Raw genomic sequence first — 24,326 nt, forward strand, 5'->3', positions numbered from 1 at the left:
CTGAGGGCGTCACCTGCAGAGGCCTCTCAGTTCCTCCCTGGGCTGAGGCCCTCTCCCCAGGCAGCACAGGGCACCGCTCCTTCCGCTCCGTCCCACCCCACCCCACACCCCCCCCCCCCCCCCCCCCCCCGCCCACAGACATGTCACACGCCTCTAGTCATTTCAGCCTCGACTTGTCTCCTCCCAAGTTGTGAACTCATCGAGGGGGTTTGCATCCAGAAGTTGGGATCACGTGTGTATCTGATTCTGTTTTGTTTTATTGTTTTAACCAGCTGGGCTGGGGAAGAGAGTGGTCTGGGTCCTGTCTTGACCTAGGCCCCGGCTGCTCTGAGAGCAGACCCTAGCAGGGAGGTCAGGGGGCAGAGTTCACTAGGATCTGTCATGTGCATGGGAGGGAGAGGGGTCTGACTGGGCAGAAGTCAGATGTCACGGCCGCCCCCGGGGAGCTCTGTGGCAAGTGCTCCGTCGCCGTGGGTCACGTGGAGCCGTGGCCAGGCCTCTCTGCCCGTCCTGGCCAAGCTGCCCGCTGGAGGCCGTGCTGACTGCTCCCCCAGACAGCACACGTCCCGTCCCCCGGGCGCTGCGCTGGCCCTGTGAGCCAGGAATCGGGGATGTGAAGACGTGGAATTGCTTGGCTCGTGGAGAGCATCTGCACGTCCATCCGTGTAAAGGGCTGACCAGCTTTAAGTCGGTATCAGTACACTTTTACAAAGACTTTTCAGGCTTTTTCTTGGCAGACGTGTAGGGGCTCGTCTGTGGGCCCTTCAGGAAAAGCGCGTTCTTGAATAGATGATCATGAAATCCATCTTCAGGGCCAGCGCGTGGCCTCCAGACGGAAAGACCAAGTGTAACTGTGCAGCGTGAGCCGGCCGTCCACACTGCATGACTCGTGTACTGATCTCCTCACTTCACAGCGTCATTCCTACACGCACGGTTGTTCTAGCGTTTGTTCAGAACGGTGCTGGGTGCCACCTGTGGATGCGTGGCCATCCCCCCCACGGTGCATGGATGTAAGCGTGACCTTCTCCGGTGTGGCGGGACGAACACAGGCCAGGCAGGGCCAGAAGACGGGCACGGGCTGCTTCCTCTCCTGACCCACCGCTGTCAGAAGAGGTTTCCAGGCCGCGGGAGCCGTTCCCATCCCCTTGTTGCTCCAGCTGCGACCATAAGGGCACCGGAGGGCAGGCCCTGTGCGGTGGTAGGAGAGGGTCCCGCGGGAGGGCAGCCCGAGGCCCGGGCCCTGTGTCTGGTGGGCTGCGTGGCCTCCCTGGGCCTGTGGTCGCTTCCTGGCCTTAGAGCGTGCGGCTCTGACGCCTCGGATTTGCATTTGGGGTTCTCTGTATGGGTAGGAGCAGCCACATGTGAAATGTGTAATGAAAGGGCCATGGAGGGAGGTGGCTCCCAGGTGGCCAGTACGGGCCACGGGAAGAAGGGTGGTTCCATTTTGGGGCAAATACTGAAAATAACAAAAGTGATTTTAGAGAACACGACAGGACAAGTCACAGCTATGTGCTGTCCCTCGTTCCCTGGGGGATGGGGGCACGTGCCCTCCTGCACCTCCGCCATCTCGTCCGTCCCGTCTTCCTGTACACCGGGTAAGGGTCCCTGATGGTGACGGTGAAGGGAGCCTGGGCTGCAGGGGACAGTGACCGGGCCGAGGGCAGCCGGGAGGACTTGCTGGGCGGAGGAGCACGTGAGGCTGGGGCGCTGTCACGCTGCTCCTCCAGGAGCGCTGAGGCACCCACATTGTTTGAAACAGGGACTCGGTTCTCCAAGTGCTGGGGTCAGAGGTCACTCATGGCTAGTGAAATTAGAGGGGGGTCACGGCACGTTTTGTATTTGGGGGAAGGAGAAGGGACCCAAAAGGTGTCCAGTCCTTGCGTGCCACTTCGGCCCGAGAGCACAAATGGCAGGTGATGCAGAGTGCCAGGGCTCTGACTTGGTGCCCAGCCCTGGGCTGATGCTTGGTGACCCGTCCGTTTTCCCTCCAGCTGCCCAGACCCTGGTCCTGCCCTCCAGGCCGAGTGCCACAGGCCCGCGGTACGGGGCAGGAGGCTGGGGTTGGGGCCCAGTGGGTGGGACCCCCACCCTGTGCTAGCTGTCTGTGGGCACCGCTCTCCCCTCTGGTGACCCTCGCAGGGCCACCTCCCCAGGCAGCCTGTCTAGGGACGCTGACACCGAGTCAGGAGGGCAGGTCTCCCTACGCCTGAGCCTCTCTCCTCTCCAGTTGTGCTGTAGTTAGAATTTCACATTCACGGGAAAAGTTTGTCGTTTAAAAAAGTGTTTTGGGGGCTGGCCCCATGGCCGAGTGGTCAAGTTCACGCGCTATGCAGCAGGCGGCCCAGTGTTTTGGTGGTTCGAATCCTGGGCGTGGACATGGCACTGCTCATCAAACCACGCTGAGGCGGCGTCCCACATGCCACAACTAGAAGGACCCACAACGAAGAATATACAACTATGTACCGGGGGGCTTTGGGGAGAAAAAGGAAAAAAAAAAATAAAATCTTTAAAAAAAAAAAAATAAGTGTTTTGAAGTAGTCAAGGGAAAACTGTCCTCAGTTACTGATTGGTTCAAAATAAAACTCAGAGGGAAAGAAGCGAGCTCACGTTGACTGTCAGCTCCACCCGCTGGGACAGAAAGCAGGAGCAGGGAGGAAACCCGCTGGCCTGGCTCGGACGCGACCCTGGTGTTTCTCTGGATGCAGCTGGCGGTCGCGGCTTTCCAGCAGCCCAGGCTGGAATTCGCTGGAGCAGATCCCCAGGAACCAGGAGATGCCCAGATGAAGGCGCGAGGTCAGGCCTCACTTGGGTCCCTAGCCGCAGCCCCTCCTGCTCCCTCCGCCTCTGAGTGTCACCGGAGGAGCGTCCGTCCGCGGACTCCGGTCTGGAGCGCAGGTGAGGGAGGGTGGAGGGGAGAAGCCTTAACCGATGTCCGAGAGGAGCTGAGGCTCCTCAGCCCAGCGCAGCCGAGCGTCTGGGGGCCAGAGGGCTGGACGGTGCTCGGACGTCTGACCACTAACGCTGGCCCTGCATGAGATGCAAGACCTCTTCCTGATTAGCGTAAAAACCGAAGCGAGCTGCCCCGTGCCTCTTCTCCGTGTTTGTTTCCAGGGGCCTTTTTGTTCTTCTTCCCCTGAAGAAGAGTGCTGAGTGCTGTGTACGCCTTGAAAATACTGCCGCTGGTTTCTGCTCCCCATAAAATTTGGCCAGTAGCTCCCCAGAAGTGAACAGTGTAGTGGCCCCACAGATGAAGACAATTTAATTAAGCACCCCCACCCCCCATGGATGAAGTGCTCTTTTCACAGTTCTGCTTACCCAGGTATCAGGGTGTGAGGGCTGGTTTCCTGCAGCCTTTCTGTGTAGGTGGTGTCATTTAAACCCCCAACTGAGGGACAGTGAGAGGGAGTCCAGAATGTGTAGGCCGCCAGCCCCAGGTCGCACGCGGGCTAGTGGGGCAGAGGCTGGCCTGTCTCCAGGGCAGATCTTTTCCGTTCGTCGGTCGCTGTTACGCAAACCTTCCTCGGGAAGCACGCAAACCTTCGTCGGGAAGCACGCAAACCTTCGTCGGGAAGCTCAGCCAGGATCCACAGTCTGGCGGTAGAGTCGGGTGGGGGAGAGAGCGAGACCAGGGACAGGCCCGGAGCAGAGCCTTTCTTTATCGCTGGAAATGCTGCTGCCGGTTCACTGGGGGTCCCTGCCCCCAACGCCTCTTCTCCTTGGTGCCCCCTTTCATGGACCAGGCTAGTGCCCCAAACAGAGGCCAAACACCCACTTCCAACTTGCGGCTCTGTGGCTGGAGTGAAATCAGGCCGAGGGCCAGTTCTGGCCAGACAGTGCCCACTCCTGCCTGTCCTTCTGTCCGTAGGACAAAATAACAAAGAGGGGTCCATTATTGAGTCCTGGGGGACTTGGTGCTGAGCGCACAGCGGGGTTTAGTGTCTTGGCGTCCTAACGCTGTCAGAAGCCGATGGTTTTCTGATACATTTGGCTAACGTGAGAGAGGCTCGAAATTTTAAAACAAGTCAAGTTGAATTTCAGTGGACGTATAGTACTTATAAATTCGTCTGTTTTAGTATTCTGCGTAGTACCGTATGACACAGAGTTCACAAAGCTGTGTGAATATTTATGAAATGAAGTGATTTTTAAAAAATTTTCATGGTCCCTGTGGATATAAATATTCGTATTGTTGAGCATATTCAAATAAAAGAAATCGTGTACCGCGTAAACGACAGTTTTGTAGTATTCGGTCAGTGTCCTTGTGCCCATCTTTTAGAAGGAGGTCTCCGTGGGTTTTCGTTCCTGTTTAATGCTGTGGTGGCTTCTGAGGCTCCAGTCGTTTCAGGCGGAATGGAAATTTCCTTCCCTGTTAGTTTGTGGGAAGATCACCTTCTGGCCACTTAATCTTTTGCCGACAGCTAAGTGTTGACAAGGCTGAAATGAAACCAGGTCTCAGTGTGTGTGCCCCGCTGAGGAAAGAGGACGCCCGCCATGCTGATGGAGAACTGATGGCAGAGGAAGAGGGAGTGAGCCTGGTGGTTCCCTGCCTCCCCTTCCGCTGTGTGTTCTCGGGCCCTCCTGCTCCCTCCCCCCACTTTCTCTTCTTCCTCCTGCCGAGCCTGATCTCTGCCTTTTCCAGACCTCATCTCCCGCTCCTTAGGGAGCATCGTCTGGGTTCCGGGGTCCCGTGGGAACCACAGAGAGCCAGCCGGGCACATTCTCATCTCAGCCAGAGATGACGACGTTTGTGGTGGTTTTCCTGTGTTGATTGACGGTTGGGGCAGCCCCAAGGGCCCCCAGGCCCCCGCTCCCGGCCCCCCAGCTCTAAGCAGGGCGGGAGAGACAGGAAGGAGCAGGAGGGGGCTGGCTCCCCATTTGGGCACGTGGCTTCTATAGCCCCACATCTGTGCTTGTTTTATACACTTCTGTAACACAAGTGTTGTGTGTGATGAGACTGACACAGACAGAAGAACAGGAAGGTGAAGTGCTCCTGACCGAGGGTGGCGAGAACACCCAGGGCTGTCTGTCCCCAAGTTTCTGGCAGACAGTGAGATAATTAGGCATCACATTTTTTTTATTGTCGTAAAATATGCAAAACAAAATTTATCGTCTTAGCCATTTTATGGTATAAAAATGAATGGCACAAGAACCTTCACACCATTGTACAACCGTCACCACCATGCGTTGCTGGAACTCATCATCCTGCAGAACTGAATCTCTGCCCCCATTAACCACCCCGCAAGCCCCTGGCAGCCGCCCTTCTACTTTCTGTCTCTAAGAGTGTGACGACTCGCCGTATCTCATGTAAGTGGATCTCACAGTGTTTGTCCCTCGTGACTGGCTCTTTACACTTAGCATGATGTCCTCAGGGTTCATCCACGTGGTAGCACGTGTCAGGATTTCCTTCTTTTTAAAAGCTGAGTGATTATTTGTATTTCACACACTTTGTTTATTCATCATCAGTGGACACTTGGGTTGTGTCCTGCAGCGATTTTTATGGACCCAAAACCTTCTGAAAGGACTGGTGCCCTCAGGTTTCCCTAGACTGCCCCAGAAGAAGCGTTGGCTCATTTCTGAGTCTATGAAAGAGGCACGAACTTGGTGAATTTGGGCCCATGTGTCTTCAGCTTTGTAAAGGGTGCCGGCCATGTTCCCTCCACACCTGGGCCCGGCTCCTTGCCACAGCACGGCCCATCTGCTCTTCCTACACTTGATTAAAATCTCTGGGAGTTCTCTACGGATTAATCTTTCTCCAGATGCGACCTTAATCTGGTCCCTTCAGCCCGGGCGTGGCTGCCGTGCTCGCAGGAATTTGTACCCGGTCCTCTGCTGCTTTGTGAATGTTCCTGAGTGATGTGGGCGGGTGCCCCGCGGGACTGGAGACTGAGGGCCCCGTCTCCACATGGCTTGTGGGCCTCGGAGGGTTGGGGAGGGAGGTGTCTGCCCGCCATGTCTTTGCCTTAGAAATACCATGCCTGTCCCTTCATTCATGCTGAAATAACCTGGCTGGAGGACACAGCGGGATGTGGGCCAGTGTGGCAGCCCTGGAGCAGGATGAGTCCTGGGGGGAGGCTCATGAGCTGCTCATTTGGACTGTGAATGTTGGGGAGATGATGCAGAGACTGGGGACACATTCTCGCCAGGATTCCCCTGGCCTTTGTGTTCTGAGCCTGGTCCTCCAGCCTCCCCGAGGTGCTGTGAGCCGCCCACCATCCCTGCAGTGTCACGTGGCAGGGCCAGCAAGGGCCGCTCCCTGTGCCTGGCCCCGCCTGAATTAGCACAGCACAGGGCCTGGGCGTGTCAGATGTTTCCAGACCTCACCCTGCCCCCCGTGGGTCCTGTGCGTTGCTCTGCAGAGCTGAACTGTGCGCCCACAGAAGGTGTTCCTAAGTGGGTGCGTGTGGCCCTCATAACAACCCCGCTTTCCCGCCACCACAGCTCAGACCCCTAGGGAGCCTGCCTCCCCTTCTGCTGTGTGTTCTTGGGCCCTCCTGCTCCCTCCCCCCCCTTTCTCTTCTTCCTCCTGCTGAGCCTGATCTCTGCCTTTTCCAGACCTCATTTCTTACTCCTTAGGGAGCATCCTCTGGGTTCCGGGGTCCCATGGGAGCCACGAAGAGCCAATCGGGGACATTCTCGTCTCAGCCAGAGAAGACGTTTGTGGTGGTTTTCCTGTGTTGATTGACGTTTGGGGCAGCCGTGCTGCTGCTCCGGGGGCGCTGGTGCCTCCTGAGTCGCTCCCGCCTGCCCTCCTTCCTGGGTCACTGAGCAGGCGCCAGCTCTGCCTTCTGGGGGACAGAGCAGGTGCCGGCACCGGGGCATTGTCAGGTGAGGCCAGAGCCTGCCTGCTGCTGATGTGCTCTGAACCCAGCACCAGCTCAGGTCGTGTGGTCAGGGTGCCTGGAGGGCTGTGGGCAGCCGGGGAAGGCCGCAGGAGGTGCGGGCGGGGGAGCCGAGGGTTCCCGTTCTGTGGGCGGGAGGAGAGCTGCCAGCCCCCGGCAGCAGTCGAGAGCTCAGTGAAACCCCAAGCGGTGGGCCGGTCCCTTTGGAGGTGCTGGTGGGGATGCTGCTCCCTGTTCCACATCCAGACCTCTGTCTGTCTGCCTCTGAGCAAGCTGCACACGTGTTAAAAGTGAAGTGACGGAATCAGCAGAGTTCGGAGGACACTGGGAGCTGGGCGGCTGGCGCCGTGTGCTTTCTCGGCTCACAGGGTCTGCGGACAAGCAAACCCGGTGGTCCTGCTGGGCTTTGGAGCCCAGGGGGCTGTGGGCGTGTTCTCAGAACGAGGAAGTGGAGACTTTGTGCTGGGAATTCTACATACGTGAGAAATGAGAAGCACGAGCAGAACGTCCTCTACTTGGGGCAGAAATTTTTTCAAGTATAAAGAACGGAATGATCAGACTAATTGCAAAACGTGGTCCCATTTTTCCATCATAAAAGGCTGGTGAGATAATTGCATGCGCAGTTCAAAGCTGAAGTGACGGTTTTTCTCCTGAATCACTTCCGACCTGTCGGGCTACTTTTATTTCAGAATGCTCATTGTGACCCAAGGGTGGCACGGTCTCAGGTCACACAGTGCCTCCTGCCTCATCAGGTCCACCCCTGACCAGAAGGGACGTGGGAGTCTGGAAGACGCAGTTTTTAGAAATCAGCATTTTGACAAACCTTCCTGGGTTGAGAACAAGAACTCCACAATTACTCTTGTGGTGAACGTTCGTGATTTTGGTGCATCTGGTCGTGCAACCTTTACGTACGTTACAGACGCTACTGGTAAGGTGACAGTTTTGGGTTTTGTTTGTTCGTTTTCGGCTTCTCTGCACTGCTTGTGATGGCAGTCCTGACTCATTCCCCAGAGGCCTGACAGTACCGAATTCGTCAAATGATGGTGGTGGAGACCTGGAAACCTATCACGTGTTAAAAGTGGCTGCCTCGACCTCCCTCCAGGGCTCGGTTGTCCCTGCCCGGTTCTGCGCGAGATTCTCTTTGCTTGTCTTCATTTTCGCCTTTTCTGCAGGAAGCCCTTGTTGCTTTAGTTTCGGAAAGAGGTGTAAAAGCAGTGTAAATACTAATGAAGTCATCTGGAGGTTTTTGAAGCTCCAACAATTTTATTTTCCACTAACACTGTTCATTCTGCTTTTTGTTTGTGCTCATGAAGTTTTATTTTTTAGCCGACCAAAAATGAATGTTTGCAGTTAACAATTTTGTAACTTTCCACGTTCCGCGTACATCCTAACAGAGAAGAGATCTGCCAGTGTCGTCTGAAATGCCACGGGCGTGAGAGCTGCCTTTCGTGGGGTCCGCCCTCGTCCTTGTGTGTGGTGGACTTTGGGGAGCCGGGAGATGGGGGGTCAGCACTGTGGGTTGTGAGCCACCTGCCCTGTGCAGTGTCTTAGAACCGTCCTTCTCCGGGATTGCGGGGACCCTGTTCTTGGGTGTGGAGTCAGCCCTCAGCAGTCAGCAGCGAGTGGATCAGAGGCTGGTCTTGAGCAGAATATTAAGAGATGAGCGAGGCTTAAAACGGCGGCATTGGTTCTAACAGAAAAAGAGGGGGCGGTGGATGGATCGACAGCCTAGCTGTTGGAACTGATGCCTGTGATCTTTGAGTGTTGTTGAATGCCGTCTTGGCAGATTGTCGGAGGGGCCCCGGCCTGAGCCTGTCCTTCCGACGCACGGCCAGGTAATTTTATGATCTGCCGCAGGTGTGTCAACTGTTTCAGCGAGGCAGCGTAAAAGCAAATAAATATAAAAAGACTACCTTTTATTTTCTTATAAATTTTTCTTTTTATTACTTTGTTTTGAAACACTATTACCATTTAAGATTAACGTGTAGGCTGTAGGAATAATCCCATTTCCTTAATCAAAAAAAATGGTATCGTTGGTGCAAAGTAAATATTTCCATTCCATTTCTAGGAATTAACCTCGGGAAATCATGGGCCCAGTGCACAAAGAGGACCGTATTAACATGTGCCTTGCAGCACTGTTTCCTCCAGCCAGGCCAGCACCTCAGATCTCTCACAGGGATTTGACTGAATACGCAACTGAGAGTTCATGCAGGGGAGTGCCACGTGGTCCTTTAGAGAGATGGTGCAGATTTAGATTTATTGATGTGGAAGGAAGCTTATACTGTGTTGGATGAGAAGAGCATATTGCAAACAGTAGCTGTAATATGGTCCCATTTTTAGTATATGTGCCTTTTTATGGAGTCACGTGAATATGCGCATAGAAAAAAATCTGGAAAATTATACACAAAAATGTTAGTGATTATCTCTGGATGTCAAGATTATGGGTGGTTGTTATCTCATCTTTGTTTTTCTGCTTGTGCTCAAAGTTTAATACTGATCATGTATTGCTTTTGCAATCAGAAAAAAGAATAAAGCTTTTACCGCTAAAATGAATTAAAATGAGTTCCCAGCACAGAACGTCATCACTGTTCTGACTGAGAAGCGGACGCTCAGTGGACGGTGGCAGCTGTCCTGCCCACAGTGGAGACTGGCTGTGGTTGAGCTGGGTCCTGCTCCTGTTGGTCCTCCGGGCACTTCCTGCGCGCTGTTGCTAACCATAGCCCCATCAATCTGATAAAGAGGTCCCCCCAGAACAGCCTAGAAACACATTTAAAACCACCGTGAGGGAAAACGGCAGAGGGCAAGGCTGGATAGAGCTGACCTTGAGGGCTGAGGACACAGACCTCCTCACCTGTGCCTTTGGACCCACTGGAGTGAGGGCTTCGCATGGTGATCAAGCTGAGACCAGGCTGGCCTCCCGCCTGGGGCCACCGCCACAGTCACTGTTTACAAACATAACATCAGTTTCCCGTGTTCTTGGACAAGTCAGAGAAGAGTGTGCCCTGAGCACGAGGGCCTCGGGGGCTGGGGGGCAGAGGGAGGGGGCCTCACACGATGGCAGAGTGGCGGGGGGGCAGAGGTGGCCACGATGAGTCCCACGGTCAGCCATGGCCGGAGGACATAAAGTGGACATCTGGTACGCGCCCTCAGGTCCACCTCCTCCCTCCCTTGTCTCCAGACCCCCCAAACTTTTAGGTTAATGTAAGCAGAGGGAGGAGTCAAGGTTAGACACTGGAACGGAGGGCGGTTGAGAGTGTGGAGCAGCCGGAGAGGGGCCTGCCTGTCCCTGCCCCAGACCCTGAGACGTGACGAGGGGCCGGGCGCACGTCCCGCCATGTGTAGTGGGGGAGGTGGGGTCGTTTTAACCCAAGTGCCCTGGGACCTTTGACCCACAAGTCTGGAGCTGACGTCTGGGTTGATGGATTCGGACACACGCCTGGTTCCCTCCTCCAGATGGCCGGGCCCCGGAGCGTGGAGGACCAGGAGCCTCTGGGCTGCCCACCTGATGGGGGCCGCCGGGTTCCTTTGATCCTGAGGGAACCACATTTACATGTGCCACCTTAGCCTTTAGGGGGTCTGTCATTTGATATAGTGAAAAGCCTGTCAGGGTCCAGCTGGTGGGACCTCAATCCTCAGTTGAGGAGGATGAGGCTCCCAGGATTGGCAGCGCCTGTGAAGTCGTGCTTCTGGTGTCAGAGCAGGTGCAGCCTGTTCTGTCACTGGTTCCTGACACTCGCGGGTGTCCTGCAGATCAATTCACTTCTGACGCTGGGTACCCAGAGTTGGTGCTGACCCACCCCGCAGGTTAGGGCTCAGTCCACAGGACTGTCCCCACTGTGGACGCCAGCCGTGAGTCCCGGGGCCGCCGGTGCGTCTGACCGACCAACTATGAATTCAGGCTTCCCACAGCCCTCCCAGGTTTGATCATTTACCAGACAACACCCAGAACTCACTGGAAGCACAGTTTTGTTATAAAGGACACAGCTCAGCACCAGCCAAGTGGAAGCGATGCCAGGAGGGGGGTCCTGCAGGGGTGCAGGCTCCCTGCCCTCTCCCCGCCACCCTCCCAGCGCTTGATGCGTCTGCCCACCACCAGGAAGCTCCCCACGCTTCTCTCTGGGGTCTCAGCACGGCACTGGCCACATGGCTGGGCGCAGCCTCCTGCCCTCCCCAGGGGAATGGGGTGAGAGTCCCAGCCCTGTGATCAGGGTGGGCCAGCCCCTCCCCGAAACTGAGCCCTCCCCACCCCTGAGAGGTGTGATCGAAAGGGGCTCGGGGTGAAGGACCAGATGCCCTCCTGCCACACAGGAAATTCCAAGGGCTTTTGAAGCTCTGTGCCGGGAACCGGACGGAGACCAGAGCCAGAATCTGCATCGAGTGTTGCTTTCCAGAACTTGCTTGCTTTCCTTTACCCCATGCCGCTTTCTGTGGCCATCTGTGCCCTGCCCTGTTCCCCGCTGCCCTCTCCAGGCTGGCACCCGCTTCTGCTCTGCACTGGGGCATAGCCTCCGGGCCTGGCCCGAGTCCCGCAGATGGTCCTTCGGTCCACTGTTGACCCTTCAATGCCCCTTCCTACTGGGCCGTGGCCGTGCTGTTCCTGGTGGAGAATTTGAACCCCACGCCTGCTTCAACCCGGCGCCTGTTACAGAAGACCTGGACCCCTGCCCCTCAGGGAGCTCCCGGGATGGCAGCCAGGCCTGGGCCGGGCAGACAGGAACCTCCATGATCCCTGTACGTGTGGCCTTTTGTGGTCAAGACGAGTCCAGGATGCTTCTGGAACACGGAGGAGCTGGCAAGAGGCTCCTGGGGAGGAGACGAGACCCTGTGAAGGTTTCTTGTCCCCTCCTTCCTGGCCTCCACTGCCTCCTTCGTCTCCCTGAAGTCCACTTTTAGGTTTTAATTTCTTACTCGGCACCCCCACTCACGTACCCCCACGCAGCAGCCTGGGTTTCCAGCCGTAGACACAGGCCTCAGTTTACCTAGGTGCCTCAGAATAATTTGCATATAGGAAGTGCTAAGTGGGTGTTTAATGACCCTAAAGACCAAGTGCAGGTGGTGGTTCTCTCTGCGTAAATTCAGAATGCAGTGATGTAGTCACAAAATAGCTTAGACAAAGGTAAATAAGGTTCTGGACCCAGTTCCCCTGGGGGGTGGGTTTCCCCACACATCCAGGCAGTTCTTGACAACAGCAGGGTGTCCGAGAAGTCGACTCAGTGCTGACCCCGGGTATACACTGGAGACAGCGTCAGACCCCGCAGGTTAAGGGCTCCGTCCCGCCAGACGGCACCACCCGCTTCAGACAAGAGCTGCAAGTCCGGGATGTGACGGGGGCTTCTGACCAGCGCGGTACACCGCAGGCTCCCGTGTCCCCTCCTGGGGTTTATTAATCTGCTGCTGGAGCAGCTCACAGAACTCAGAGACACAGCTTCCTTCCTAGATTACTGGTCTGTTTTAAAGGACTATAACTCGGGAACAGCGGACGGAAGAGATGCACAGGGCACGGTCCGTGGGAAAGGGCGCTGCTCTCCTCGCATCGGCACGTGTTCACGCCCGCCCAGCCTCTCTAGGCCTGTCCTTTGGGTTTTATGGAGGCTTCATTACTAGACATAACTGATTAAACCATTGGCCATTGGTGATTGAACCAACGGAAAGTTCCAGCCCTCCAATCCGGCCATTGGTCATCCTGGCAGCCAGCCCTGATCCTTAGGTGGGGGTCCAAATTCACCTCATTAACGTAACAAAGGACACCTTTGTGGCTCTCACCCGTTAGGAAATCCCAAGGGATTTAGGAGCTCCGTGCCGGGAAAGGATGAAGACCAAACATATATTATTATAAGTCACAGTATCACACAGGCAAAACAGAGGCCCCCCTCCCCCCACCCCCGGAGGAGTGTGCGGTTGCAGCCTGTGGCTGTGAGTTGCCCGTCCCCAGAGATCTTCCAGAACTTGGAGCCTCCGTCTGTGGAGAGCGCCTGGGGACGGCATCCCCCAGCGTGGTCTTTTGGTTACTGGAGTCTGCGAGGTGTGAGGTGGGCCGTGTGTCTCAGGTGGTTGTGCTGGTGAGGAAGACAAGGTCTAGAGTGAGGGAGGCAGGGAGACAGGCACCCCTCTGCCCCCCCGCAGCTCTTTTTTTTTTTTTTAAGATTTTATTTTTTTCCTTTTTATCCCCACAGCCCCCCGTACATAGTTATATATTCTTCATTGTAGGTCCTCCTAGTTGTGGCATGTGGGATGCTGCCCCAGCGTGGTTTGATGAGTAGTGCCATGTCTGTACCCAGGATTCGAACCAACGAAACACTGGGCCGCCTGCAGCAGAGCGCTCGAACTTAACCACTCGGCCGCGGGGCCAGCCCCATGCCCCCCGCAGCTCTTGTTGGCACAGGTGCGGGGGGAGGGCCGGGAGCCGTCCTAGGACTGCCCTGCCCACCTCTGCACCAAGGGAGCTTTGCTGTAAATGCAGTTGGTGCCTCGGGTCCCATGCGGCCCTGAAAAGACAGAAAGAGAAGAAGGCGTCTCTGGTGGGAGCAGTCATCTGCCTCTGTCTCCAGGAGATGAAATGCCAGGCCTCAGGGACAGAGGGGCCAGGGCACCGCCCGCCCGCAGGGAGAGGGGTGCCCGCTGCTGCTGGAGCAACCGCCTGATGGTAATTGTGCTTCTAAGAGCTTTTCTCAGCTGGTTCCCAGATCCGCCCGTAAGTGAGCCCAGAGTGGTCATCAGCCAGGGCCGCAGGTGGAGCTCCTGCTGGGTCTGCATCTGTGAGCCGGTGAGCGATGGTCCTGCGCTGAGGTCGGGATGCTGATCCCTCCCGGGAGAGGCTGGGATAGTGGGAGGGGCCCCTTGGGGCAGAAGGGATGTTCTGTTTCTTGACCAAATCTGGGTACCCAGGTGAAGGCTGGGCTGCACACCTGGGACCAGCACATTTTGTATGTAAGTTACTGTTCAATGGAATGTTCACTGAAATATCCTGTAATTTGTGGTGATCAGTATTATGGAGAAACCCCACGGGGGATGGGAGCTGGGAATGACGGGCTTCCGGGGTGGGGGGCTCCCAGTTTTAAACAGAGTGGTGAGGGCTGGCCTCGCTGAGCTGGTGTGGGTGTAAAGCGACCGGAACTGTCGCCTCCTGAGAGGGTGTGGTGGAGACACGGTGGAGAGCCAGCCTGAAGAGCTACAAGAAATGTCGAGGGCTCTGAATCAGCCCAGCTCCAGGAGAAGTGGAAACGGCTGACAGCGAGCCGGCCCCTCTGGGCCTTGCTCAGCAGCCTCGAATGGCCCATCTCAGGCTACGAGGAAGGCTCTAGAAGGTCCTACCGGAGCAGCGTCTCCAGGCCCCACGGATGTCTGGATGTCTGGCCCCACGGAGGGGGCCCTGTGCATGTCTGAGGGAGGGTGGTCTGGGTGAGGAACAGCACGTGCAAAGGCCCTGAGATGGGAGCAGTGACTGCGGGGAGGGCCATGGACAGTGAGGTCGGGAGGTTTTAGAAACATGGGGGACCTATGTTGCTAGAAGATCACACTGGTTGGTATTGAGAATGACCACAGGGGTCTGTGGAAGCAGTCCCCGCAGGGCTGAAGTGAGAGCTCTAGGTGCGTGTGTTGGTTCTGCATGGGGGTCAGCATGCTCCTGAGTATGCTCTCCATGACTGGGCTCACCGTGGGGCTTGGAGATGCTGCTCCGGTAGGACCTTCTAGAGCCTTCCTCGTAGCCTGAGATGGGCCATTCGAGGCTGCTGAGCAAGGCCCAGAGGGGCCGGCTCGCTGTCAGCCGTTTCCACTTCTCCTGGAGCTGGGCTGATTCAGAGCCCTCGACATTTCTTGTAGCTCTTCAGGGTGGCTCTCCACCGCGCCCTCTCAGGAGGCGATAGTTCCGGTCGTGTCGTCAGTGGAACAGGAAAAGGCATTTAGTCCTCAGTTCACTGAGTTTTGGGCAAACTTGGGCGGCATTTTCATCGTGAATAAACAAGGGGTGATTGAACACGAGAACGGTGCAGGGGGATGGGGGGCCGTTGCCACCTGCTGCCGCTGATGGTCAGAAAGTCTTCACAGATGACGGGGAGGGTGGGGAGAAGGCCTGGCCTTGTCCTGGGAGGAGGTTCCAGGTGCAGGACGAGCGTGTGACAGGAGCACTGAGCACGTCCGCTGGAGCCGGAGAGGCACTGACTGCTTTGAAGTCAGTGGCCAGCGTGGTGGCTGCTGGCTGTGCCCCGGGGCTGGCGCTCCCCTCGAGGGCCTGGGGCAGGGAAGGAGGCCCCGAGGGCGAGGGCGCGTCTGCTGCATTCCTCCAAGATGCCCCACTGGGTTGGCAGCTGGAGGGAGGTCCTAATGCCTTCCAGGGTTTTCAAGGCTGTTCCAGCTGTGACAAAGATTGTCATCGTTTTAAAGCCCAGCCTCCCCCATGACACGTCTCAGGAAAAATTGTGAGGTGTGTGCCCCTCCAATAAAAAAACGTGTCCTCAGAAATTTCCAGGAGAGTGTGGTTTATATTTAACTTTAGACCTTTTTGCTAAATAATGCTTCGTTTTCTTGGAGAATCCAAAGGAGGGGAGTTTTAGAATTGAAATAATATGACATTCACTGTGGGTAGTTGCAGAGAAGAATTCTTAGGGTTTATCACATTCCCCCTGGGTTTCACCATTTACAGATCCAAGGCTTCCCAGCTGTGTGAGATGGGAGGCTCAGGGTTAGCAGGTGAGCCCACGCTGCTCTGAATCTGCAGCAGTGGGACGGAGATGAGACTAGAGCTGGAAACTGAAGCGATAAAACCTACTCATGGGGCCGGCCCCGTGGTGTGGTGGTTTAAGTTCGGCACACTCCACTTTGGTAGCCCGGGGTTCACAGGTTTGGATCCCAGGCATGGGTCTATACCATTCGTCAGCTGTGCTGTGGCAGTGGCCCACATATGAAGTGGAGGAAGATTGGCACAGATGTTAGCTCAGGGCTAATCTTCCTCAGCCAAAAAAAACCTACTATAAAAACCATGTATTTCAACATAGAACTGCTGCCTTTGGTATTTTTAACCTTTAACCCTATTTACTATTCTAAAATGATAGCATTGAAAAACTAGGTTGCAAAATTGCCTTTATATCACGTATGAATGTGGTCAAGGACACAGGGAATATGCAAAAATGAAAATGTATATTAGTATAGTGTTGTGGGTTGTTTGCCTTTCCTATCAGACTTTCTGTAATTTTATCTTCATAAGAATAATTTGAAAACAAAGTGACGACAAATAGCAGCTTTTGTGTCTCTGGCAGCACAGTTGGCGGGAAGGGCTGTGGGGCCAGATATTTGCACAAATGGACTCTTACATCTTTTAATATGCCTCAGTATATCTTTTAAGAATAGAGTAATGATAAGAAAAAAACCTCACAAAGTTGATGTGCGAGTCAAGTGGTTAATACGTGTGGAATGCTTAGAACAGTGCCGTATGATTAGCAAGCATGCAACTGAATTGTTACCCCCAGGGTTCCCTCATTTAAAAGGCAATGCTTTTGGGATTTTAGGAGCAAATTTTATTTTTTATCATGGAAATTCAACTTTGTGGGTGAGTTCACTACCATAAGTTTCAGCTTGAATAACATCAGATGAAAATACCTTTAAGAGGAGCCTTTCCTGAGTTGTCTCTGGCTTTCCCAGAAATATCTGTAGAGTGAAGGCAAAGATACTCTATGCTTTGTGTGGCTGTGGCGTCCAGGGAGCTGTTGAAATGAGTCGTAGCCCTGGGCTCCAGAAAAAGGCTTCCACAGAGAGGAAATGGGTTTGTACGTCTTGCCAACAAGGCCTGCTTCCCTGGGAAGTTACTTGCCAGCGTGACTGGGTTCCCATTGTCACCACCTGTCTCCGCGTCCCACGTGTCACACAGCGTGACCTCAGTTCCCGTGTCTGTGCTGCTTGGAGCGCAGGCAGCGCTGTTTGCAAAGGATGGGCTCTCCATCAGTGAGGCACCGCCTGTGGGTCCCCTGGCGTGTCCTGGAGTAAAGCCCCTGCCCGCTGCCTGCACCGTGGTGCGCTGGGCGCTACTGAGGATGAAGCTCAGTTTATCAACACTGGATTTCCTTGCATTTTTAAGTTTGTGTTTTCTGGAGTTTGTAGTTTTTGAGAACCAAATGAGGGAAAGGTGGTACTGATTTGAACAATTTTTACATGGGATTTTGTCGCTTTGTTTAGGTCAGTGTTTTTAAGAATATAAAGCCAGAACAAACAGCTGTGTGTCCACAGGATTTACAGTTTTGGGGGGTCACGCAGCTGTGGTCCCTCACTCCCAGCCAGCACAGCCCTGTGCCGCCTCTGCCGTTCCCGTCATGGAGTGTCCAGCTGGGCGGCACCCTCAGAGAGCAGTGGGAGCCTGGCCCCTTTGTCGTCGCATCCCCGGGATTCGCTGCCTGGCTCTGGGCCAACTTTGCGTCCAGGCCGTGGTGTCTGTGGCTTCCTTTGCGTGTTTCCTCTGTCTGCCCTGGACAGCGCTCGGCGTCTGGGAAGGGTGAGGCTGCCTCAGAAGCTGGGGGTGACCTCTGACAGTTCAATCTTGAGCCTCTTGTCCCAGCGACGGTTCTGGGTCCAGGGGAGACAAGGTGAAGATGCCCCCTCCCTGTGGAGTCGCTCTCCGCTGTCCTGGGAACAGGGCGCAGGGTGGACTCGCTGCTCAGAGAGCAGCCTGACCCTGAAAGCAAAGACGGACTCTCCTGCCTGGTGGAGACGGTGTCAGGGTGGGGGAGGTTTCTGAAACACATGCAGGCCCCCTCAGAGGTTGCTGTCAGCTGTCACTGTGGCATCGACGTCAGAGTTCCGTGGATGGGCACAGGCGCATTATGCCAATGACGGTGTTCCGGTGTGGCCTCCCGCGTCAAGGTGTGTCTGCACGCTGGCTTCGGCACTGAGTAACGCTCGGACCGGGGACCACGTGAAGGAGGAGCTCCTTCGTGGGACGCTCCTTTGGGGACAGGCCTCGGGCAGGGACGGTGGGAGTTTTGAGGTGTTAGCACCAGGTCATCAGAGGTGCCCGTGCTCGGGTCTGCGGCAGTGGCCGTGTCCAGTTAGAGTTTGCCGGTCTTGGGGAAGACTGTGTTCGCACTAATTTTAGATGCTGGAGAACCAAAAATGAGAGAAGGAAAGACTTAAAATTTGCTTGATTGTGTAAAAATGATGCTAATTATAATTATGTGAAGCCTCTTATTTATGCCAGTTACCCATGGGGGTGGGGGGCGTGGATAACAACTTCCTTTTTCATAAGCTGCCAGACTCACTGTTTTATTTCGATGGCATATTCCACGTGTGACGCTGCTGTCACGACGTGCCCCCTCCGGGTAGCTGTGTCTCAGGGGCTCGAGTGCATCTTTTCAACCTAAGAATCTAAAAGACCCTTGAGGATGTCCTGGCTTCCTATTTGTGGAACACGCATTTTTCAAATCCTTACCGTGTGTCCTGGGAGAGGAAAGAAACTCAAGAATTGCCTGGCAGTCTGATGCCTAAGATAAGCTAATGAGATTTCAAGCTTAGGTAGCGTGGTGTGGAGCAGAGAGGTTGCTGACGTCTGCACAGATGCTCAGGGACCTTTGGAGAAGCCCACTCCCGAGCCTGCTCTGGCCCCTCCGGAGCCCAGTGATACCAACAGGCCAGGGGTCATGACACGCTCGGCCTTTTGCTGTTTGCCTGTCGGAGTGAAGGGCGTGGATGTCCTGGGATGTCTGTCTCGTGAAACTGACTGTCCGCTTTCAGCGCTGTGTAAGAGCTGTGTAAGACGAGCATCGTGAGAAAATGGAACAGGCCGAAGGAGGCCCCGGGGATGGTCCCAGAGCCCGACTTCCAGGCGGATGCCAGGGTTCCTTCTGGCTGAGGAGTCTATGGACATACGTTTAAGCTGACTTGTGTCATTTAAGGAAAAAAATGAGTAGTTGTGACCCCTGGGGTCTCAGCCTGCTCCCCTGGAGTTTAAAAAGAGGGCCGTCAGTCATCCAGAGCGTTTATTTTGATTTGGGGGATTTGCCAAGGCCCCTGGCCAGGCGTCTGAGAGAGAAAGGGGTGGTATGTTTGCGGAGCGCTGGGTTGTGGTGGTGCCAATCATGCAAGTTGCGGGTGAAGCCAAATTCCATTTTTTAAAAATATTTCTACTGGTGTTGAAAGTGGTTGTTTTGTCATAACTCTGCTAAAACTGCGCCTTAGCTGCAAACGGAGTGAATTGTGCTGCTCGCCTCTTTCTCATAAGGAAAGCCTCCCTCTCTGGCCGTTTGTCAGTTGACATAAAGTGCGTGGGAGACCCAGGAAGTGTCTCTGTGCTTCCACCTGATTGGGAGGATCCGGGAGGCTGTGGTTTGAGTGTTTCTCTGCGTTGACTGATTATGCGCTCCTCTACTGGCGTCGCTGGGATGTTTTCTGTCCAGTCCATCTCAGACGTAGGGACCTTGGATTCTCTCCGTCTAGTGACCCCGGATTACTTCTCGTGTGAAAGTGCTCGCGTTTGACTGGTTAATCGTTTACAGCCCATGCCACCCGACCCTCCCTCGGTCAGCGCCCTGCTGCGTTATGAAGGCCACTGAACTGCATTCGCCTGTCGTCTCGAGAGTGAAGACGTTCTGCTTTTGCCAGGATTGCATTTCTGCCCACGTTTTCACGGGCCGAATTGGGGTCGTCCTGGTGTGTGCGGTGCCATGCGGCGTGTCCCTCCCAGCTCAGCTGTGGTTAGAGATGTGGCTGTCCATGTGCAGGGGACACCAGGCACCGTCTTAAGTGTGTATCATTCACACTACGACTGTGGAGAACGCAGGGCTGTGTTCTGCGTGTGCCAGCGCGTCACGCTCCCTCTGAGGGACACGTCCGTGCTGCGGAATCGCTGAGGGTGAATCTTAGCTTGTAGAGTCGGCTTTAGCTGAGGTGGAGACCAAAGGAAAAGTCTTTAAAATGAGCAAGCTTCTGGCCGGCGAGGTCCTGGGACGCCTCAGCTCTCTGTGACGGCGTCTTATTCTGTCATCCTCCAGAACCAGGCACCCGCGGGTGTGGGCCGTCGGCCGTGTCCCCAGGAGTGTGGCCACCCTTGGTGTGGACACAGGCTCTGATTGCAGAGCATGTTCACTACATTCAGCATGTTCGTTTTGTCCCCCTTCACTGAAGAGGAAAGGAAAGAAAGCAGTGATGGCGTCCCCGTAGCCCCGGCTCTGGCTGACGTCTCTCAAACTTTCCTGATTCTTGAGAATGTTCTGTGGCCCCCAGTTAAAGCGTTTTGGTCACGGGACTCCAGTTCAGTGTCCAGGCCTCGTTTCCTCAACTATGAAATGAAAATAATAAGAATATCCGTCTCATAATTGTCGATATGATGTTGGGGCATGCCCGTAACAGTGCCCGGCACGTGGTGACGGATCAGCATTGTCCCTGGACCCACGGGGGAGTGGGGCACTGGACGGCAGAAGACATGCTGGTCTTGGGATAAATTGGCAACAGAATTAAAGAATTAAATTATGATTAAGCCAGCGTTTTAAACTATATTTAGTTATCTTGCTCAGATGATCACTGTCTTTTCCTCAGTGAGTTGTCACATGGATGTTTGGTAAGCCCTGAGCACCTGCTGTGTACTCCATGTGCAGAGGGTGAAGAATACCCAGTAAATACATATCCTTTAGTTAAAGGGATGTTTTTTATTTTAGTTTATAGTTTATAGATGCTCCTAGTTATGGCTATACATTAAGATCATATGAGAAGCTTTGGACAAAAAAAAACAGATACCCAGGCCCCACTCTGGTCAAATTAGAAGCTCTGAGAGGCAGGGCCCACACACTGTTTCATTTAAAAAACTTTTTTGAATTGTGGTAAAGAACACATAGCATAAAATTCACCATCTTAACCATTTTAAGTGTGCCGTTGAGTGGTGTTAACTGTAGTCACTTTCTTGTGCGGCAGATTTTGGCACTTCTTCTCCTTCCCCACTGACGCGCTCTCCTGTTCAGCACTGGCTCTCCAGCCCTCCTGCGGCCCCGGGCACCGCCGTCTACTGTCTCTGTGAATGGGACTCCTGCAGGGACCTCATGTCAGTGTGTCTGGCTTATTTCACTCAGCGTAATGTCCCCGAGCTTCGTCCACATTGGAGCAGGTGTCAGAATTCCCTTCCTTTTAAGGCTGAAGGACATTCCATGGCATGGGTGGACCACATTCTGTTTCTCTCTCCACCTATCGGTGGACACTTGGTTTCCAGGTCTTGGCTGTTGTGAGTGCCGCTGCTGTACACGTGGCTGTACGAATACCTCGTTCAGATCCTGGCGGCCAGTTCTTTGGGTGCGTGCCCAGCCGTGGAATTGCTGGATCCTGGGGTATTTCTGTTTGTTTTTGGGGAACCTCTGTGCTGTTTTCCACAGCAGCTCCACCATTTTACATTCCCAACACAAGAATTCTGATTTCTCCACATCCTCGCAGACACTTGTTGTTTCCCGTTTTTCGGAGAGCATCCATCCTAATGGGTGTGAGGTTTGTAGTTTTGGTTGCATTCCCCTAATGATTAGTGATGTTGAGCATCTTTTCATGGGCTTATTGGCCGTTTGTGTATCTTCTTTGTCGAAATGTCTATTCAAGTCCTTTGCCCATGTTTTAATTGGGTTATTTGTGTTTTTGCTGTTGAGTTGCATTGGTAATATTTTCCAGAAGCTTCCTAAGTGACAGCAGTGTGCTGCCAGGGTTGAAAACCACGATTGGATGTAAAGGCAGCACACAAGTAATGGGTCTGATCTTCGGTTGTGGCTGTGTGCCCTGAGATTCACCTGTGTCCAGAGGCTGGCGGCGGGGGTGGACGGGTTGACCGTAGAAAGTGCAGTCACCATTGCGCGTGTGGACAGGGAGATGTCCACAAACAGGTGCTCAGGTTTGGTCTGGGCCAGGGTGTGGGTGTGGGGCAGGTTCCCTTACAAGTGGTATTTAAAGCCTGGAATAAATGGATCCTTGAGGGAGATTGGTCAGGTGCAAGAGATCTTCACCCCCAGTCCCTGATTAGGGGCCGGGCAGAAAAGTAGGCAGTGAGGAGGGGATGGCAGAGAGGCCTCTGTGCCGGGTCCTGGTGGACTGTGGCAGACACTGATGCGGCCTCCTGGAGCGCCGTGCCGTTGACTGGCAAGGATTCACTCCACTCAGCATGTGGGCTGGTTATGCCAAGATCCTGCAAAGGCAAAATAGATTTCTTGGCAGTCTTTCAAAGCAACAATGCTTTTCTTAGAGAGTGCATTATGTGCACATTTCACAGATCCTTTGTAGCTTTTTGGAAATTAAAAAAATAATGTGGGACTGTGTGCAAAGAGAAAGGATGAGACAAAATCGAAAGGATCACATAAATTTATGAAACATTCATAGGTGGAGGCTAGAAGCCATTATAGGACTCCCAAACCAAGATGGGTCTTTATTACCTTTTAATTTCGATGATCATGTAGGAGACGTATTTATTCTGAGAAGTAATAAGTATGAATGCAATTTTAAAATTACGAGAATTTATGCTTATTTTTGTTAATCTGAATAAGCAGTTGTGCGGTCAGCTAGTCAGCTAGAGGTATAGTGTAAAAAATATTCTAAAACCATATAATCAGGCAACAAATGCTGCTCATAGGTTAGCATCTGTAGTATTTGCACCGTTGAAATTTCAGTCTGTGGTCAGCTCTGATTGCTAGAGGAGCTTCAGGATTCTGCTCGTGTCTCTTTAGCACCTTGAGTTTGTGAGCCACACAGTCCGTGCGCCTCCTGCAGAGCCTCCCGACCTCTTTTGCATCACTGAATGTGTACTGACGATATTTGTACAGTGCCCTGGGTTGGGGGGTGGGCCGGCGTCCCAGCCTCCGTGCGCTCCCGGGGCATGCCGCGTGGGACGCCGTCTGTAGTCCATCCAGCTCCTCTCTGTAGTTCAACCCACAGCGTCAAAGTTGAGAGCACGTTGGAATTTGTCACCCTTGGCCCCAGCCTTCTATTTCTGATGACATGCTTTTTTAAAAAATGGAAACTTTTATTTTTTAGCATTTTAGGGGGAAGGGATTCTAAACAATTTATTATAAAATATAGCATGCATACACAAGAGGATGTGTAGTGTACACATACAGTTTAAGAATGATGATAACACAACCATCTGGCTTAATAAGTAATCACCAATGCCGTGACAGCTCCCGGGGGTCGTTCCTGATCACGTCCCCTCCCTTCTTTGGCAGCATTTTGAATAACATTTATTTAAAAAGTCCAGGTCTCCTTCTCTTTTCTCTTGTGAAGACCCCGGTCGTATTGGATTTAGGGCCTGCCGTAATCCAGCGTGACCTGATCGTAACTGGTCACTTCTGCAAAGACCCTGTTCCCAAATACGGTCACATCCTGAGGTCCTGGGGGTTTGGATTTCAACATGTCTTTTTGGGGGACCCAGTTTGACCCGTTACACATGGGTTTCCATTCCATTTAATGATTTATTTCTTAAGTTAAATAGTAGGTATATAGATGTTTATTATAGTCTCTGTATTTCAACTTTTTATTATAGACATTTTCAAACATACATAAAAATAAAAATACTAGCATAGTGAACCCCGTCTAACCCAACTTCAACAATAGTTAACTTATGACGCATCTTGTTTCATCCGCGCTCTGCGAGGTGGCTTTTTTCTTTCTGCTGGTGTACAAATCCAGCGTGCTGGGTCATTTCGCCTGTAAATATGTCAGTACGCATCTCTAACTGACAAGAACGTTTTTGTAACATAAGTGTCGTGCTGTTATCACCCCTAACAAAGTAACAGCAGTTCTGGAACATTATCTGACATTCACACCATATTCAGATTTCCTGGTTGTCGTCCCCAAATCTCTATCCACATTTCCTCTTTTGCACAAACAGTAGCACACGGTGAGACCGTCACCGCCCTTTCCCCAGCACCTCCCCGTTCACTCCGGGTCGGTGTGCTGTGTGGACGGCGTCCACGCTTCTTTTCACCGCTGGATAACGTCTGCTGTTTATCTGGCTAGTCCTCAGTTTAAGGATATTGGTCTCCAGTCTCCTGTCCCAATACCCCTGCAGTTCCTGACCCTCTGAACACACCAGTTGTACTTTTGTGAGCATATCTTGGGATAGATTTTTAGAAGTGGGATTTCTGAGAAGGGGAGAAATGTGTCTATGTTTTTACTGTTTTGCGTTATCACCAGCAACGAGTGAGGTTGCCTATTCCCCACCTGCCTCGCCAACACAGGGTTGTCACACGTTTGGGTTTTTCTCCGTCTGGAGATCCCATACCAGTATATCTCAGACTTTGCCAGCATCACCCAGGATGCATGTTTAAATGCAGGTGCCGGGGTCCACCCAGAGAGTCCATGCAGTGGGCCTGGAGTGGGGCTCAGACCCAGAATTGACCAGTTGGGATCATTGTAGCTTTGAGAAACGTTGTCCGTGCTCATGCTTCCTCACCACGTCTGTCCTGTCGGCAGGGTCGGCAAACTTCAGTCAGGGGCTGGATGGTAAATATTTCAGGCCTCACGAGCCACGTGGTCTGTCACAGCTGCTGTACG

At 53.7% G+C, this 24,326-nt stretch overlaps 1 protein-coding gene across 7 annotated transcripts in view; it reads left to right on the top strand.

Annotated features, from left to right (window-relative positions):
• The window catches only part of ATP11A (ATPase phospholipid transporting 11A), a 154,336-nt gene that overhangs the window by 13,917 nt on the left and 116,093 nt on the right, over nucleotides 1-24,326 (top strand). For 2 of the 7 annotated variants that reach the window (XM_070240019.1, XM_070240018.1), the window contains exon 1: nucleotides 6,754-7,764. The exons of the other annotated variants lie outside the window; for them this stretch is intronic. The gene's annotated coding sequence lies outside the window, so the exon portion shown is untranslated. Of the gene's footprint in view, nucleotides 1-6,753; nucleotides 7,765-24,326 lie in introns of those variants that run through there. 7 annotated transcript variants of the gene reach the window in all.

This window comes from Equus caballus, chromosome 17 (assembly GCF_041296265.1).
Source record: "Equus caballus isolate H_3958 breed thoroughbred chromosome 17, TB-T2T, whole genome shotgun sequence".
Classification (NCBI taxonomy): Eukaryota; Metazoa; Chordata; class Mammalia; order Perissodactyla; family Equidae; genus Equus; species Equus caballus.